Source organism: Podarcis liolepis, assembly GCF_965112155.1.
Source record: "Podarcis liolepis genome assembly, chromosome: 14".
Classification (NCBI taxonomy): Eukaryota; Metazoa; Chordata; class Lepidosauria; order Squamata; family Lacertidae; genus Podarcis; species Podarcis liolepis.
Window position 1 is genome coordinate 43,125,320 of NC_139569.1, and position 14,539 is coordinate 43,139,858.

The 14,539-nt window shown below is 47.7% G+C and overlaps 1 protein-coding gene across 4 annotated transcripts in view; it reads right to left on the minus strand.

The window, feature by feature from the left end:
• LOC310693600 (tropomodulin-2) overlaps positions 1 to 10,312 on the minus strand; it is a 59,675-nt gene extending 49,363 nt beyond the window's left edge. For all 4 annotated transcript variants that reach the window (XM_083475977.1, XM_083475975.1, XM_083475974.1 and 1 more), the window contains exon 1: positions 10,107 to 10,312. The gene's annotated coding sequence lies outside the window, so the exon portion shown is untranslated. The remainder of the gene's footprint in view (positions 1 to 10,106) is intronic.
• Positions 10,313 to 14,539: the final 4,227 nt, after the last annotated feature.

A 14,539-nucleotide genomic window follows, 5' to 3' on the forward strand; every position in this document is an offset into this window, starting at 1 on the left:
ACTCAGCCAGACTTCCATTGTCCAGCTGCTTTTCCATGGGGAAAACCTGATCTTTACCGCTGAATCACAGCAAACATCATTCAGGTCTTCCAGGGATTAAAGTCTGCTCTAATTCAGATTTCTGGAAACAGTAGTCTACCCTCCACAAAACTATAACTCCCAGCACCCTTAACAAACTACAATCCCCAGAATTGTCTGGGGGAAGGCATGTACCTTACATGTATGCTGTGTGCACATTTCAGCAGCCTAATTTAGAAGAGGGGGTGTGTGCTTTTTCTTAGTGCTGTGGCTAAAGAACTGGAAGCCCCAAACACTTGCTGATCGACTGCAACTTGAGGATTAAAATGCCTAAAAATAGCTTTTATCCTCTGAACGACATCTAGAAAATCCAGTGATGGATGTTTTCATAAAAGCAGAAAAACCACTTTATTAGTTATTCAATAATGCTTGATGCTGCTGCCAAGACTGGCAGGTATCCTGTCCCACAGTGAATACTTTATCACAACACTCATTTTTATTTCATTTATTGATTTAAGGTATTTATAAACCTTTCAATTATTAGCATTTCTAAGCACTGTACACAAAAATGCAGAGAATAAACCAATAAGACATCATCAGATCCAACACTACATGGAAGTGCCTGCTGGAATAAGAAAGTCTTTGTCATGCACCAGAAGTTTAGCAAGGAGGGTGCCTGTCAAATCTCGGTTGGGAGGGATTTCCACAGACTAGGGACTCAGCTAGATTAGTAAAAAACAAACAAACACAATGCCTTGAATGCATTATAAACATGTAACACCAGATGGTGCCAGAGAGGAAAAGAAACTTCTTTGCAATTTTTACCTAGTGTTTTTTCCCCCTTTTGGCAACATTTTTCGACCTTCGCCACATCAAGCAGTTGGTCCCTTACCTTTCCCGCCCCAACCTGGCCACAGTGATCCATGCGACGGTCACCTCCAGGCTTGACTTCTGTAATTCGCTCTACGTGGGGCTGCCCTTGAAGCTGTCCCAGAAACTCCAGCGGGTGCAGAATGCTGCAGCGAGGCTCCTCACGGGGTCTCTGCCATGGGAGCATATTCACCCAGTGCTTTTCAAACTGCACTGGCTCCCGGTGGAGTACAGGGTCAGATTTAAGGTGCTGGTTTTGACCTTTAAAGCCCTTCACAGCCTAGGACCCTCGTATCTACGGGACCGCCTCTCCCGGTATGCCCCACGGAGAGCCTCAAGGTCCATAAATAGCAACACCCTACAGGTCCCGGGCCCTAAGGAAGTTAGATTAGCCTCAACCAGAGCCAGGGCCTTTTCAACACTGGCTCCGGCCTGGTGGAACGCTCTGCCTCATGAGACCAGGGCCCTGCAGGATCTGATCTCTTTCCACAGGGCCTGTAAGACAGAATTGTTCCGGCTGGCCTTTGGCTTAGAATCAATTTGATTCCCTCCCCCTCTTTCTTTTTTCCTTTCTTCTCCTGTGATGAGGCTGCATCTTAATGTTTTAATGTCGTATTTTAAACTTGTTTTTTAAGTTGTATTTCAATCAACTTGTTTTTATTATTGGTTGCTAGCCATCCTGAGCCTGGTCTTGGCTGGGAAGGGTGGGGTATAAATAAAATTATTATTATTATTATTATTATTATTATTATTATTATTATTATTATATAACAATTTAATTTCCAACTTATTTATAGCGATCCCCCCACCGCCGTGTGTAGATCCACCCTTGGGCCACAACACTGAATGCACGGCTTATCTAATAGCTACTCTGAGCCACGGGGGACCGTCAACAGAGATTTCCCCCATAATCTCAGGGATCAGGCAGCACTGTGTTTTATTTATTGCTTTATTCCGTTTATATCCCAACTTTTTCTCCAAGGAGCTCAAGGGGGCATACCTGGTTCTCCCCTTCCTCGTTTAACCCCCACAACAACGGTAGGTAGGGCTGAGAGTCAGTGACTGGCCCAAGGTCACCCAGTGAGTTTCATGGCCAAGGGGAGATTTGAGCCCTGGTCTCCCAGGTACAGTCATACCTCGGAATAAATATGCTTCAGGATAAGTATTTTCAGGTTGCGCTCCGCGGCGACCCGGAAGTAACGGAGCGCATTACTTCTGGGTTTCGCTGCTCACGCATGCGCATGCACAGAAGGCCAAAATGATATCCCGCACATGCTTGGAAGCGGCACGTGCAGACGTGCAGTCGCGTCTTACGTTCTATTCAGGATGCAAACAGGGTTCCGGAAAAGATCCCGTTCACATCCCGAAGTACCACTGTACAAGTCTGACAAATGATTCACCATGCCCACCTGCATCCATCGTGGCTAAACGTAAAGGTAAAGGGACCCCTGACCATTAGGTCCAGTCGTGACCGACTCTGGGGTTGCGGCACTCATCTCGCTTTATTGGCTGAGGGAGCCGCCATACAGCTTCTGGGTCATGTGGACAGCATGACTAAGCCGCTTCTGGCGAACCAGAACAGCGCGCGGAAACGCCGTTTACCTTCCCGCCAGAGCAGTACCTATTTATCTACTTGCACTTTGACGTGCTTTAGAACTGCTAGGTTGGCAGGAGCAGGGACTGAGCAACGGGAGCTCACCCCGTCGCGGGGATTCGAACCGCCAACCTTCTGATCGGCAAGTCCTAGGCTCTGTGGTTTAACCCACAGCGCCACCCGCGTCTCTTCGTGGCTACTTATGCACAAATACAGTTGATTACAATTTTGTGAAGGGGTTCCGTTTCAGGCCCCCGCACATCAGTGGAGCGCATAAAAGCATGACCCACCCCATTCCACACAGCCCCATCCCAGTTCTGCACTTTTTAAAATTATTTTTTGTCACATTTTCCTTCCCTTTCAGGTTTGGATCTGTGTGCGAGTGCATGGTCATGCATCTTGCGGGTGCGTATTAATCGGCCATTGCCTGTACACTCTAAAGATAGCATGTGGGGTACAGTAATGCTTTGTAAACAAGCATTTTGGTTTCCCTGAAAATGTCCCGGTCCTCAAACACTCTGCACTTCAATCGGGAGAAAGCTATTTGTGAAACGTGGACCACTTATAAACACCATCTCCAACTCCTCAAAAGATTCCATCAACAGTGTCTCTGAAAAAAATTTACACGTACCTGGGAAGACAGGCAAACTAATGCCAGTGTACTGGAAGAAACAAAGATCACCAGTGTTGAAGCGATGATTCTTCAACATCAACTTTGTTGGACCGGTTACGGGTAGGTAGCCGTGTTGCTCTGCCCTAGTCGAAACAAAATAAAAAAAAAAATGGTATGAGAGCTCATACCAATAACAAACTTAGTTGGTCTATAAGGTGCTACTGGAAAGAAGAAACCCCCCATCACAGTCTCTAACTAGGACAATGACTGTTGACACAGGCACCATGCCTACATCTCCAACTCCTCGAAAGATTCCATCAACGGTGTCTCCGAAAAAATTTACACATCACTTGGGAAGACAGGCGAACTAATGCCAGTATACTGGAAGAAGCACCAGTGTTGAAGCGATGATTCTTCAACATCAACTTCGTTGGACTGGTCATGTTGTGCGGATGCCTGATTATAGTCTTCCACAGCAACTACTCTATTCTGAACTTAAAAATGGAAAGTGTAATGCTGGTGGTCAACAAAAGAGGTTCAAAGACTCTCCCAAGGCAAATCTTTAAAAAATGTAGTATAAACACTGACAACTGGGAAACACTGGCCTGCGAGCGCTCCAGTTGGAGAACAGCCTTTACCAAAGGTGTTGTGGGCTTTGAAGACGCTTAAACTCAGGATGAAAGGGAGAAACATGCTAAGAGGAAGGCACTCTTGGCAAACTCTCACTATGATCAACTCCTGCCCGGAAACCAATGTCCCCACTGTAGAAGGACGTGTGGATCCAGAATTGACCTCTACAGTCACTTACAGACTCACTGCTAAAACTGTGTTTATGGAAGACAATCTTACTCGGCTATGAGTGATCGCCAAAGAAGAAAAAGAAGAAAGAAGCAGGTCGGATAATGGAAGATGCACGTCCAAAAGAGGTCATGTATTAAAGGTGCTCTCAAAGACACATCGCTCATGAGCTGGAAATATAAATCTGCCTTCCAGCCAGTTCCAGATCTTAATACATAATGAAAAGTCTGGCACATGATGTTCTGCTCTGTGCCAAAAGCGGTGCTAAAAGGCTCTCCGAACATCACCTGGCAATATGTGGAACTGACTTAGGTCACCTCCAGCCCGCCAGCATTTCATGAGAGAGATCCAAGCGCAAACCGGAAATTTAGATTTGCGCAACTGAAGTAGATGAAAGTGCTGTGTTGCAACACACCCAGTGTTTTCGCTCTTAGGAAAATACAGCGGAGAGCTCAGGACGAACACATGATGAACAGCAAGGCACATAAACACCCCAGAGGCAAGTCTGCTTGAGTGCTCATTATTGTATAACCTCCCCACCAGCAAATCAGAACAAATGCTCAACAAAGACCAGATATAGTCTAAGCTCCGCAGAGGGGGCGGATAGCTCAGTTGGTTAGAGTGTGGTGCTCATAACGCCAAGGTTGCAGGTTCAATCCCCGTATGGGACAGCTGCATATTCCTGCATTGCGGGAGGGTAGACTAGATGATGATGATGATGATAATAAATTTTATTTATACCCTGCCCTCCCCGGCCAGAGCTGGGCTCAGGGTGGCTAACACCAATAACATTACAGTAAAAACATAATAGGGAAAAAAACCAATTTAAAATACAGGTTAAAATGCAATTTAAAATGCAGTCTCATTTTAAAAATAGCCCATAATCAAAATCATAAGGGGAGGGAAACATCATGGTCAGACTGAGTCCAAGCCAAAGGCCAGGCGGAACAGCTCTGTCTTGCAGACCCTGCAGAAAGATGTCAAGTCCTGCAGGGCCCTAGTCTCTTGTGAAAGAGCGTTCCACCAAGTCGGGGCCAGTACTGAAAAGGCCCTGGCCCTAGTTGCGACCAATCTAATCACCTTACGACCTGCTACCTCCAAAATGTTGTCATTTGTGGACCTTAAGGTCCTCCGTGGGGCATACCAGGAGAGGCAGTCCTGTATGTACATGGGTCCTAGGCCGGTCCCTTCCAACTCTGCAATTCTATGATTCTGTAAGCTTTGGGCCAGAAAATCAGGACAAACACTCAGTAAACGGGATTATTTGGAGGAGCCTACATATTGAGTCAAGTTCCTCATTGATAGGAAGTCATGTATATTCTGAAGGGCAGCATCTCTTCAGGGCTTCTTGTAGAATCATAGAGTTGGAAGAGACCGCAAGAATTATCTATTCCAACCCCCTGCAATGCAGGAATCTTTTGCCCAACACGGGGCTTGGACCCACATCCCTGAGATCAAGAGTCTCATGCTCTATGGATTGAGCTATCCCAGCTTACTCCCATAGGGCTGATGTCCCAGTCTCTGCTAGCTGGGATCTGAAATGCGAATACAGCAGGGGTCCCCAAACTAGGGCCCGCGGGCCGGATAGGGCCCAAGGGACTTGTTTATCCGGCCCGCAGCGACCCCCGCTGCCCGCTCTTACCGGAGGAGCACCAGAAATAGTTTGTGCTCATGCGCAAGTGTTATTTGTGCATGCGCAAGCATTATTTCTGGTGCACATCAGGGTCGGAGGAGGCCCATGCACATGCGCACAAGCTATTTCCGGTGCTCCTCTGATCCGGAAGAGCGTCAGAAATAGTGTGTGCGCACCCCCGCCCTCCAGCCTGCCGCGCGATCGGCGCTGGAGACACCGGCCTGAGGCGCGGTAAGTTTGCTGACCCCTGGACTACAGCTTCAAAGCATGTAGAACGAAGCTTATTCAGCACTACTTAGCACTCATCTCATCTCACCTGTGCATCACTTCTCAAGAAAAAGGGGTTTTTGTTAGGTAAGGCTCAGCAGCAGCGGTGGGGAAGCCCCTATCCGGGGGGGCGCAAGCCAGTGGCAAGTGCAGCAAAGGCTGGGGTTGGCAAACACACAACCACTTTCCATCCTATGCCCAGGCAAACGAGAGGAATTGTCACAGTTCAAGGATAATAATAATGATAATAATTTATTATTTGTACCCCGCCCATCTGGCTGGGTTTCCCCAGCCACTCTGGGCGGCTTCCAACAAAGATGAAAAATACACTAAAATGTCACATATTAAAAACTTCCCTGAACAGTGCTGCCTTCAGATGTCTTCTGAATGTCAGGTAGTTGTTTATCGCTTTGACATCTGATGGGAGGGCGTTCCACAGGGAGGGCGCCACTACCGAGAAGGCCCTCTGCCTGGTTCCCTGTAACTTGGCCTCTCGCAGTGAGGGAACCGCCAGAATGCCCTTGGAGCTGGACCTCAGTATCCGGGCAGAACGATGGGGGTGGAGACGCTCCTTCAGATATACTGGACCGAGGCCATTTAGGGCTTTAAAGGTCAGCACCAACACTTTGAATTGTGCTCGGAAACGTACTGGGAGCCAATGTAGGTCTTTCAAGACCGGTGTTATATGGTCTCGGCGGCCGCCCCCAGTCACCAGTCTAGCTGCCACATTCTGGATTAGTTGTAGTTTCCGGGTCACCTTCAAAGGTAGCCCCACATAGAGCGCATTGCAATAGTCCAAGCAGGAGATAACCAGAGCATGCACCACTCTGGTGAGACAGTCTGTGGGCAGATAGGGTCTCAGCCTACGTACCAGATGGAGCTGGTAAACAGCTGCCCTGGATACAGATTTGACCTGTGCCTCCATGGACAGCTGTGAGTCCAAAAGGACACATTTCAGCCAAGTAAAAATCACTAGAGGAAGGCGGGGAGCAGGATCTGTGCTGGGTGTGACCTGGGAGGGAGGGGCAGCATGGGATCAGCAGAGTCCCGAGGGCCAGGCAGAGATGCCTGGGGGGCCACGACCCCCAGGTCTGAGGCTCACCACCCCTGCTTGACAGTTCCATTCTCAGGATCCAGCTGGTTGCCATGTTTAGGGTTTGTGGGGAAAGAGAGAGAAAGGAGATTTAGCTCTTGGGTACAGTGGCTGACGATCCTTAAAGCTTCTTGCTTTGTCCTGAAGCAAAGATGTGAAATGGTTTGTTGTAATTTTTTCCTTATTGTGCTTCTTTTGGCATGAGCATTTGGCAAGATGCACTCTCCTTGGTCTTAGCCTCTGCTGATTACACAACCACAGCTGGATTATACGGAGGTCCTCTGCAGGGGATGCTCAGTCAAAGATAATGCGGGAGAAAAGCTGTTTGACTCGGGCAGCTGGGTCCATTTTAATCTCTCTTTTTTAAATGAACTATCTTAAGGATGTTATCTGGTTGTTGTTGTTATTGTTGCATTTTAAAAAATGCATATTAAGGGGAAAGGGTCGGCAACCCTGCAGTCATTTTTGTTGGAAAATAGGGTCTTTCTATCACGTGTTGGCGCAAGAAAATGCAAATCCACCCACAGTATGAGGAGCACTGTGAAATATTCGCGGAAAGAATCTGTGCATTTTATCTGCTAGCATACAAGAACCTATTTTATTTATTCGTTCGTATTTTTTACTTAATGCACCATCCTGTCTCCAGGTACTGTTTTATGTTATGCATTTATCTTATTGAAAAAACCCTGTCAAATCTATAAAAATAAAAAAATACAGGACACTAAAAGTAATATTTTAAATTGCTCTTCTTTTCAGTGCCCCACCCATTCGGAACTAAATAGCACAACCACCTCCCTTTCTTCTTATTTATTACATCTGCGGCGCTGGGGAGAATCAAGGCAATTCTGAAAGGTTAACTATGCTAGGTTGAAATTCCAAACACACTGACTAGGGTGTGTAAGCGCCATTCAGAAAAATGGGATTTTACTTCTGAGGAAACACACACAGGGTTCATCTCTTGCAGCAGCTGGGGAGGGGGCTGCAGCTCAGTTTGAATCACAGAATTGTAGAGTTGGAATGGACCCCAAGGGTCAATAAATTCATCTAGTTTGCTTTGCAGGAATGAGGTCCCAGGTTCCATCCTCTCCAAATAAGGGCTGGGAATTTTTCACAGCCTGAAACCCTGGAGAGCAGCTGCCAGTCAGTGAAGACAATACTGAACTAGATGGACCAGTGGTCTGACTCAGTATAAGGCAGCTTTCTAAAAACCCACCTAAAGAATCCTAGGTAAAGGTAAAGGGACCCCTGACCATTAGGTCCAGTCGTGACTGACTCTGGGGTTGTGGCTCTCATCTTGCTTTATTGGCCGAGGGAGCTGGCGTACAGCTTCTGGGTCATGTGGCCAGCATGACTAAGCCGCTTCTGGCGAACCAGAGCAGCACACGGAAATGCCGTTTACCTTCCCGCCGGAGTGGTACCTATTTATCTACTTGCACTTCAACGTGCTTTTGAACCTCTAGGTTGGCAGGAGCAGGGACCGAGCAACAGGAGCTCACGCCGTTGTGGGGATTCAAACCGCCGACCTTCTGATCAGCAAGTCCTAGGCTCTGTGGTTTAACCCACAGCGCCACCAGCATCCCTAGGGCACCTTAAAATGCTTAAAGGGGGAGGGGAAAGAAGAGGCAGAACAGCCTTTTTCCATCATCTAGTTCTGCCACTCCCACGCCACCAGAGAGCCCACTCAAGAACCATCTTGCCCTGAGCAGAGGAGAAAGAGAGATTTTTTTTAAAGCCCCCACCCTGTCCTTTGTAGCTTGTGTCTGCTATTTTTATTTTATTTTAAACAGGTGCCTACTGTTTTAGCATTTCTATGTGAGCCGTTTATCGAGGACCACTAGCAAAGGGCTTTATAAATATCTTAAGTGCACACACCCCTATTAAAGAACCACCACATGCCACAGAACCGTAAGAGTCAGAGAGAGGGCTCTCCAGGTGTCATCTAGCCCAGCCCCATCCTGGTCAGGGCAGGAAGTTCAGAGTTTGAGCAGCCCCTTGCTCTCCCACGGACCACCTGACAACTCCCACTTCTCATGATAGAAGCATTTTAAAACACACACACACACGATAGCAACAGCAATCCATTATTATCCTAAAACACACACAAACACCAAGGAACCCAGTGCTGCAAGATCAAAGTGAAACCTCTTTGGGATGAGGAGAATTATTGCTATTATTATTCATTTTTTTACTATTATTTGTATGTGTACCCATTTCCTCTGCGCTTTTCTGACCGAGTCCCCTTTGGCAAAGCTCTAATCCGGATTCCTGTTCATAGGGGCCTTCGCGCACCCCCAATAAAATAATTGAGGGGGCCTGCCTCCCCCAAGTTAATGGGCATTACCAACAAATGGTGTGTGCATGCTGCATCTTGCGATCGATTATGCAGGGACGAGGCTTACCCCCCCCCCATATATTTTATTCAGATTGGCATCCCTGGTCCTGCTCGTCTTGAACCCGCTCGCCTCTGCCCCTTTGCCCATTTCCTGGCGAGTGGCTCCCTTTGGCAAAGATCTGCTGTATTCTTGGAAACCGCTCCTCCATGCCCCACCTCTGCTTCCCGGGCGGGTTCCCCCTGGGAAAAGACCCGAGAAGGCCCCACATCCAATACATCGCCCCTCCCCATAGCGCCGTCCCCCCCCAACCCACACACACGGCCCGCACCGCCTGGCAACAGAGGCGGCTGAGCCTCGACGGAGCATCATTGCATAGTACATCTTTAGGAGGTGTAATGCAAGCAGCGGGCAACGCGGGGACCATTCTGTCCCCTCCGCGGCTCAAATATAGGAGTGGCTTCACCCCCAGGCAGATCCAGGAGAGGTGGGGTGAGAACGCACCATTGCACCCCATTAGGGGTGCCAACCTGAATAAAATATTGGTGGGGGGAAGGAAGCCCCGCATAATCGATCACAAGATGCGGGGCGCACATACCATTTGGATGGCAATGCCCATCAACTTTGGAGATCTCTTGACCCCTCAAATATTTTATGGGGGGGCCAAGGGACCTCGGCTCCCAGGAATTGGCTGCTATGTACCCCATGCCATCATCTCCGGACTCTCCTTGCAGAAGGGATTTTGGCTGGTGAAGGATGCTCGGCTCCATCCTTTCAGGGCAGGGCGGGTGGGGTGGCAGCGAGCGAGCGTGCATGCATGCACGCATCCCGAGATGGGAGAGATCCGGGGGTCGGGATCGGGATGGGGGGGGTGACGACCGCAGGCTTACCAGCTGCTGCGCCGTTGCCCGCTGCTCCTTGGGCGGACGCACGATTTATCCCGTCCGCCTGCCGGCCTTTCTTTGCAGGGTGCGCTCCTCTCTCGCCCGCGCGCTCCCACCCACCCACCCACCAAAAAAGAGAAAAGCCCACCCCAGAGGGCTGTCAACAGGCAAGGCGCTCCCTCCTTCTCTGCAGCCAAGCCAGGCAAGGCGGTTGCGCAGCCTCCACGCCGCTGCTGAGCACTCTGGGACTCGTAGTTCTTGGGACTCCGACGCATCCCTTGCCTGGCCGGGGTCTGCCCGGTCCAGAACCGCACCTAATGCATTTTTTTGGAAAAAAGGCAATGCAGGAGTCTATTTCTCTATTGCATTTGCACCCCAGCTTTTCCTCCAAGGAGCTGAAGGTGGGTCGCACAGCCATAGGCTGTCAACTTTTCCCTTTTTTGAAGGGAAATTCCCTTATTCCGAATAGGATTCCTTGCAAGAAAAGGGAAAGGTTGACAGTTATGCGCACAGCACAGGCATCTTTCCCCACTCTCCATTTCATCATCACAGCTTCTTTGGAGATCACTTGTAGCCGAGTAAGATTGTCTTCCATAAACAGGGTTTTAACAATGGTCCATAAGTGACTGTGGAGGCCAATTCTGGATCCACACGTCCTTCCACAGTGGGGACATAAGTTTCTGGGCGGGAGTTGATCATAGTGAGAGTTTGCCAAATATGCCTTCCTCTTAGTATGTTTCTCCTTTTTGTCCTGAGTTCCAGTATCTTCAAAACCCACATTACCTTTGATAAAGGCTGTTCTCCAATTGGAGCACTCGCAGGCCAGTGTTTCCCAGTTGTCGGTGTTTATACTATTTTTTTTTAGATTTGCCTGGAGAGAGTCTTTGAACCTCTTTTGTTGACCACCAGCATTACGCTTTCCATTTTTAAGTTTGGAATAGAGTACAGTGTACCTTGGGTTACGGACGCTTCAGATTACAGACGCTTCAGGTTACAGACTCCGCTAACCCAGAAATAGTACCTTGGGTTAGGAACTTTGTTTCAGGATGAGAACAGAAATTGTGCTCTGGCAGCACGGCGGCGGCAGGAGGCCCCATTAGCTAAAGTGGTGCTTCAGGTTAAGAACAGTGTCAGGTTAAGAACAGACCTCCGGAACGAATTAAGTTCTTAACCTGAGGTACCACTGTAGTTGCTTTGGAAGACGATAATCAGGCATCCGCACAACATGACCAGTCCAATGAAGTTGATGTGGAAGAATCATTGCTTCGACACTGGTGATCTTTGCTTCTTCCAGTACACTGGCATTAGTTCGCCTGTCTATCTCACTCTGTGAGATAGGTTGAGGTGGCCAACTTTGTCTGGCTCCCCAAGCTCCTTTGCCTTTGGTAGCTGCATCAAAGGCAGGGCAGGTGTGGGTGTCCACATTGCTACCTCTATATACCTGATGGGCTGGGGAAGTGCACCTAATGGGTTTTTTAATGTTTGTTTTAGTTGTATAGAAAAATCATAGGATTGGAAGGGACCCAAAGAGGTATCTAGTCCAATACCCTGCAATGCAGCAGTATATTTATTTACTTCATTTGCATGACACCTTTTGCTCCAAGGAGTGTACAGGCTTCCTCCCACCTCTCCGTTTCATCCTTATAACAATATAAAAACACCTTGTGAGGTAGGTTAAGGTCAATGGCCCATGGTCATCTGGTTACCTTCCCTGGCTGAGAAGGGATTTGAACCCTTGCCTCCTAGCTCCTAATCTTGACAGTGAATCCCAGGGGCAGCCAACTTGGTGAACTCAGCATGTTGGTAGTCAACAACTCCCATCATCCCTGACCATTGGTCCAGGGCCAGATTAAGGCCTTTAGAGGCCCCAAGCACTGAAAAGATTATGGTACCTCCCCCCCCCCCCGGTATGTAATTCAAAATCAAAACAATAAACCACAACATAAACTTTTAAAATAATAAAACATAGATTTACTGCAACACGTAACAGAATCTGATTTCCTCGCGTTATTTCAATTTGTGTTAACAGGTCAGGATGCCTCCATTTCCACCTATTTGTAGCCTTGCAACTGGGGATTATTTTCCGGTGGTTAGCGGAACAACATTCTGCATATGCTCAGAGGCATGTGCCCAAATTCTGGCACACAAGTTCCGAGGTTGACTCTGATGTTCAGGAGGACGAGGCATGGCTCTCATTGAGCCCATCATGATTCGGGCTGAAGGTCACATTGGGAAATTGCCAGCCCTACTTGGAGCTGCCAGGGCACTCCTGCTAGTAGGGGGTTGGACTAGATGACCCTTTGGGTCCCAATTCTACACTTCTAGAGTTGAACCTGGCGCCTTCTGTGTGCAGAGCAGATGCTCGACTGCTAAGCTATGGCTCTTCCCCTACAGTAAGTCAAAATCCAGACCTCATGCCTACAACATCCAGCCTAATTTTTGTTGCTGTTCCCTTCCCCTCAGTCCCTTGGTTTGTTGCCTGGCAAGAGTTACGGAAAACTCAGAAAGCTTACTCACTCTTTTGTGACATTCTGGTTAGCCCCAATATCAAAGTATTGCCCAACTGTGGGTTTTTGCAGGGGGACGGTGGTTCCTAATGGGGGAACCTATCTTTGAGTTTTAAAACAGAATGTTTAGCAGATCCTTCACTGGGCAGAAGGAACCATAAGCTTAGATCATGTAGATAAATCTCAGTCCTCCTAGCTCCCAGAAGAGTGGTCTCGAGTGGGAGTGGGGCAGATTACTTACAAGTAAGGTTATAACACACTCTTGCACGCATTCAAGGTTAAATTCCCATAAAGCACCGTAGATTTCCCCTGCCTCAGAGAATTTTTGATTGTTAACTTTTTATTATCTCATCATAACCAGAGAACTGGGTCCTTCTGGAGGAATAAAGGTAAAGGTAAAGGGACCCCTGACCATTAGGTCCAGTCGTGGCAGACTCTGGGGTTGTGGCGCTCATCTCGCTTCATTGGCCAAGGGAGCCGGCATACAGCTTCCGGGTCATGTGGCCAGCATGACTAAGCCGCTTCTGGCAAACCAGTGCATCGCACGGAAACACCATTTACCTTCCCGCCGGATTGGTACTTATTTATCTACTTGCACTTTGATGTGCTTTTGAACTGCTAGGTTGGCAGGAGCAGGGATCGAGCAATGGGAGTTCACCCTGTCACAGGGATTCAAACTGCCGACCTTCTGATCGGCAAGTCCTAGGCTCTGTGGTTTAACCCACAGTAATGTTTAATGTCCTAACTCACTGAGACTGAAGGGTGGGGACTGCCTCTCTTCCTCCCTGAACGACACACCTGTCTGTCCCAGCCTTTCCTTGGGGGCAATCTTAGAAATTATCTTGATCACAAGTTCTAATTATAGCAGAGCACCATCCTTCCAGGTTCATGTGGAAGCGCTTGTTAAAGAGGAACGTAACCATAAGCTGCAATCTTGATTCCTAAACTGGAACCACCAGAAAAGCCAGTCTGGTAAGCATCAAAGAAATCTTCCCCTATCATTGATGTATAATGAACCATGCGCTCATTTAATTAAACAGTGTGCCTCTTTGCAGTGACACAATATAGATGACTTAATTATGAGGAAGGAATTGGAACATGTCATCCCAAGATGCTTAGCTCATTTCTGTCACCACCCGTGAATATATGCACTCATCAAAGGACATGCATGTATGGGGCTGGCTCCCCACTCAAAAATGCACTCTTTCAGTGCACCTTATTCCTGATACTGAAACGGCACCAAGATTGTGATTGTGCATCTGTTCACCTAGCAAAGCCATTGAAGTGTTTTTAACATTGTTTGGTTGATATTTTATTTCTCCCAGGCCTTTGGCTAATTAAACAATCAATGGCCTTTTAAACTGGAGGTGGGGGTATTGTGGGGTTTTTTGTTACTATGGTATGTATTTTCTGTACTTGTATATTGTAAAATACCCTGTGATATAATAATAATAATAATAATAATAATAATAATAATAATAATAATAATAATAATAATAATAATTCCCAGGAAGGGTGCAAGTGTACTCCAACAAATGTAGGTTTGCACACTTAGTGGATTAAAACACTGTGTTGATTGCTGTAGTTTAACAAGTCCATCTTTAAAAAGAAACAGACTTTTTGCAGTTAGGAAAGAGATGGGGAAGAAGAAGAAGAAGGAGAGTTTGGATTTGATATCCCGCTTTATCACTACCCTAAGGAGTCTCAAAGCAGCTAACCATCTCCTTTCCCTTCCTCCCCCACAACAAACACTCTGTGAGGTGAGTGGGGCTGAGAGACTTCAAAGAAGTGTGACTGGCCCAAGGTCACACATCAGCTGCATGTGGAGGAGCGGGGAATCGAACCCGGTTCACCAGATTACAAGTCTACTGCTCTTAACCACTACACCACACTGGGGAAATTAATTCAAACATGAAGGATGAGCTAATGATT